The 4,965-nt window shown below is 35.5% G+C and overlaps 1 non-coding gene across 1 annotated transcript; it reads left to right on the plus strand.

Moving 5' to 3' along the window:
- Positions 1–4,204: 4,204 nt before the first annotated feature.
- Positions 4,205–4,276, plus strand: TRNAD-GUC (transfer RNA aspartic acid (anticodon GUC)). Its single transcript has one exon. It is a non-coding gene; the product is annotated as a tRNA-Asp (tRNA).
- Positions 4,277–4,965: the final 689 nt, after the last annotated feature.

Consider the following 4,965-nt stretch of genomic DNA (forward strand, 5'->3'; position numbering starts at 1 on the left):
AATTCTTGTAAAGGTGCAATTTTCCAAGACTGAACCAGGAAGAATTAGAAAATATAAACAGACCTACCACAAGTAATGAAATTGAAACCATAATTAAAAATCCTCCAACAAACAATTGCCCAGGACCAGTCGCTTCACAGACGAATTCTATCAAACATTTAGAGAAGAACTAACACCCATCCTTCTGAAACTCTTCCAAAAAATTGCAGAGGGAGAAACACTCCTAAATTCATTCTACGAAGCCACCATCACCCTGATACAAAAACCAGAAAAAGATACCACAAAAAAAGAAAATTATAGACTAATATCCCTGATGAACATAGGTGCAAAAATCCTGAACAAAATACTAGCAAATAGAATCCAACAGCACATTAAAAGGATCATACACCATGGTCAAGTGAGATTTATCCAAGGGATGCAATGATTCTTCAATATATGCAAATCAATCAATGTGACACACAATATTAACAAATTAAGGAAGAAAAACCATATGATCATCTCAATAGATGCAGAAAAAGCTTTCAACAAAGTTCAATACCCATTTTGTTAAAAACTCTCCAGGAAATGGGCATAGAGGGAACCTAACTCATCATAATAAAGGCCACATATGACAAACCCACAACAAGCATCATACTCAATGGTGAAAAAATGAAAGCATTTCCACTAAGATCAGGAACAAGACAAGGATATCCACTCTCACCCCTCTTATTCAACATAGTTTTGGAAGTCATAGCCACAGCAATCAGAGGAGAAAAAGAAATAAAAGGAATACAAATTGGGAAAGAAGAAGTAAAACTGTCACTGTTTTCCAATGACATGATACTACACATAGAGAATCCTAATAATGCCACCAGAAAACTACTAAAGCTAATAAATGAATTTGGTAAAGTTGCAGGATACAAAATTAAGGCACAGAAATCTCTTGCATTCCTATACACTAATGATGAAAAATCTGAAAGAAAAATTAAGGAAACACCCCCATTTACCATTGCAACAAAAAGAATAAAATACCTAGGAATAAACCTTCCTAAGGAGGCGAAAGATTTTACTCAGAAAACTATAAAACACTGATGAAAGAAATCAAAGATGACCTAAACAGATGGAGAAATACACCATGTTCTTGGATTGGAAGAATCAATATTGTGAAAATGACTATACTGCCCAAAGCAATCTACACATTCAATGCAATCCCTATCAAACTACCAATGGCATTCTTCACAGAACTAGAACAAAAAATTTTACAATTCGTATGGAAACACAAAAAGACCCCAAGTAGCAAAAGCAATCTTGAGAAAGAAAAACGGAGTTGGAGGAATCAGGCTCCCTGACTTCAAACTATACCACAAAGCTACAGTAATCAAGACAGTATGGTACTCGCACAAAAACAGAAATATAGATAAAGGGAACAGGATAGAAAGCCCAGAGATAAACCCACGCACATATGGGCACCTAATTTATGACAAAGGAGGCAAGAGCATACAATGGAGAAAAGACAGCCTCTTCAATAAGTGGTGCTTGGAAATCTGGACAGCTACATGTAAAAGAATGGTATTAGAACATGACATAACACCATACAGAAAAATAAACTCCAAATAGATTAGAGACTTAAATGTAAGACCAGACACTATAAAACTCTTAGAGGAAAGCATAGGAAAACAATGCTATGACATAAACCACAGCAAGATCTTTTTTGACCCACCTCCTAGAGTAAGGGAAATAAAAACAAAAATAAACAAATGGGACTTAATTAAACTTAAAAGCCTTTGTACAGCAAAGGAAACCATAAACAAGACCACAATACAACCCTCAGAATGGGAAAAAATATTTGCAAATGAACCAACTGACAAAGGATTAATCTCCAAAATATACAAAGAGCTCATGGAGCTCAATATCAAGAAAATAAACAATACAGTTAAAAAATGGGCAGACGACCTAAATAGACATTTCACCAAGGAAGACATACAGATGGTTTAGAGGCACATGAATAGATGCTCAACATCACTAATTATTAGAGAATTGCAAATCAAAACTGCAATGAGGTATCACTTCATGCCGGTCAGAATGGCCATTATCAAAAAATCTAGAAACAATAAATGCTGGAAAGGGTGTGGTGAAAATGGAACCCTCTTGCACTGTTGGTGGGGATATAAATTGATACAACCATTATGGAAAACAATATGGAGGTTCCTTAAAAAACTAAAAATAGAACTACCATACGACCCAGCAATCCCATTACTGGGCATATACCCTGAGAAAACCATATTCAAAAAGAGACACGTACCACAGTATTCTCTGCAGCACTATTTACAATAGTCACGACATGGAACCAACCTAAATGTCCATTGACAGATGATAAAGAAGATGTGGCACATATATACAATGGAATATTACTCAGCCATAAAAAGAAACGAAATTGAGTTATTCGTAGTGAGGTGGATGGACCTAGAGTCTGTCATACAGAGTGAAGTAAGTCAGAAAGAGAAAAACAAATACCATATGATAACGCATATATACAGAATCTAAAAAAAAAAAAAATGTTACTGATGAACCTAGTTGCAGGGCAGGAATAAAGAGGTATACATAGAAAATGGATTTGAGGACATGGGGTGGGAGGGCAATGCAGGGGCGAAGAGAGAGTAGCATCAACATATATACACTAACAAATGTAAAGTAGTTGGCTAGTGGGAAGCAGCAGCATAGCACAGGGAGATAAGCTCCGTGCTTTGCAATGACCTAGATGGGGGAATGGGGTGGGATAGCGGGGATGGGAGGGAGGCTTAAGAGGGAGAGGATATGGGGACATGTGTATGAATATAACAACAACAGAAACTAACACAGTATTGTGAAGCAATTATGCTCAAAAGCAAACAGTGTCCCCTGCTAACTCAAATGTTATGTGATTAACTGAGAGAGTATATAGTGAATTTGATTATGTTGGATTTTAAGCAAGTACAGAAATGACAAATACATGCAAAATTCAGCAGGTATAAATTCAGAAGTTTCTAGATGGCCTGGATAGTATAAAGTATAATGAACTTTACATTTCTTGGAAACCTTTCCATGGTTAATAAAAGTTAATCATCCCTTAAATAAAGCTATGTGAGCACTTCAACATACTATAAATGAGTCTAAAATCAAACCACTTTAATTTTCACATTTTTCTTTTGCTCCTTTCTAATAGGAGAACTATAAACTTGAACCTTCAATAAAATCAGAGCCATTGATGTGGCCATTTATTTTTAAAAGGCATTCTATAGCATACCAATTGTTGAATCTAGAAGCTCTCCATTGATACTCCATTTAATAAACAAGCAAGCCAGACACATTTATTTTAAAGTTCAGGTTTAATTAAAAGATAAGACTAGAGTGAGAGAATGGCAATGGAAAGAGGGATGCTGAAATTTTTTGCTTATTATTACAGAGCAGCTGCTTTTACTTTTAACTAATCTCCATTAATGTCAAATCAAAAGGTAGAATTCTTAAAGGCTTTTGCATTTGCCTTGAAACCTGTTTCGCTCGGGAAATTGCTATGCATTTCCTCATTCTGGGTTGAAATTCTGTATGAGCTCTTTATTGTCTGGCTGAAAAATTCTGAGAAGTAGTTGTCATAGAGTTTATTTTTGAAATTAAAACACACTCATTTAATTAGCAATATTTGCTAAGCACCTCTGTTTTAGGTTTTGGGGTGTTAAGCACTGAATAAACAGACCCAAAAAACCAAAAACAAACATACAAACAAACAAAACAAACAAAGAGTCCTACCTTGCTGGAACTTACTTTATAATGAATGTACATTTCAGACTCAAGTACAGCTACATATGAATATTAAAAATTTAAGACTAACAGAGAGTCTGTTAACTATTAAGACTAACAGTTATTTTTTTTGCAGAAAAAAACTGATTACATTTTCAAATATTGTGTTTGGATGTCTAAAATTTTTCAGTATCTGCTTTCAGGACAAAGATAAGGAAGGCCTTACATAGGTGCAGGAGAAATGTGAAGAAGGAGAAAGTTGTAGAGTGGAACTAAGAAGTGTCTGTAAGATGTGCCAGGAGAAACTAGCTCCCCAAGGCTTGGCTCTCCCAGGGTTTCTTAGTAAATAAGCCACATGCTCTCAGAAGCTACTGAGTTGCATCATGGCCTTCCCCTTTCCTAAACTGTCCAGGATATGGATAGAAAAGAAAAATGAAAACTAGTGGGGAGTTCCCTGGTGGTCCAGTGGTTAGGACTCGGAACTGTCACTGCCGTGGCCCGGGTTCAGTCCCTGGCTAGGAAACCAAAAACCTGCAAGCCACGTGGCTTGGCCAAAAAAAAAAAACAAAAAAAAAATTAAAACTACTGAAATAGCCCTGTATGAATTTCTGACCCCACATTCCTTAAGGATAAAAAATAGGCAATTCATGTAAGAGAATTTCTTTTTGAGACAAAATATACCACATTTTCTACTAATATTAAGTTTAAAATATATGCAAATACGACCATGTAAAAGAATGTAACAAAACACAAGAAAAGGAAAAGACCTACAATAACAAACCCAAAACAATTAAGAAAATGGTAATAGGAACATACATATTGATAATTATCTTAAATGTAAATGGATTAAATGCTCCAACCAAAAGACATACACTGGCTGAATGGATACAAAAACAAGACCCGTATATCTGCTGTCTACAAGAGACTCACTTCAGACCTAGGGACACATACAGACTGAAAGTGAGGGGATGGAAAGAGATATTCCATGCAACGGAAATCAAAAGAAAGCTGAGTAGCAATTCTCATATCAGACAAAACAGACTTTAAAACAAAGACTATTACAAGAGACAAAAAAAGACACTACATAATGATCAAGGGATCAATCCAAGAAGAAGATATAACAATTGTAAATATTTATGCACCCAACATTGGAGCACCTCAATACATAAGGAAAATACTAACAGCCATAAAAGGGAAAATCAACAGTACCAC

Source organism: Balaenoptera ricei, chromosome 13, assembly GCF_028023285.1.
Source record: "Balaenoptera ricei isolate mBalRic1 chromosome 13, mBalRic1.hap2, whole genome shotgun sequence".
NCBI classification, from domain to species: domain Eukaryota; kingdom Metazoa; phylum Chordata; class Mammalia; order Artiodactyla; family Balaenopteridae; genus Balaenoptera; species Balaenoptera ricei.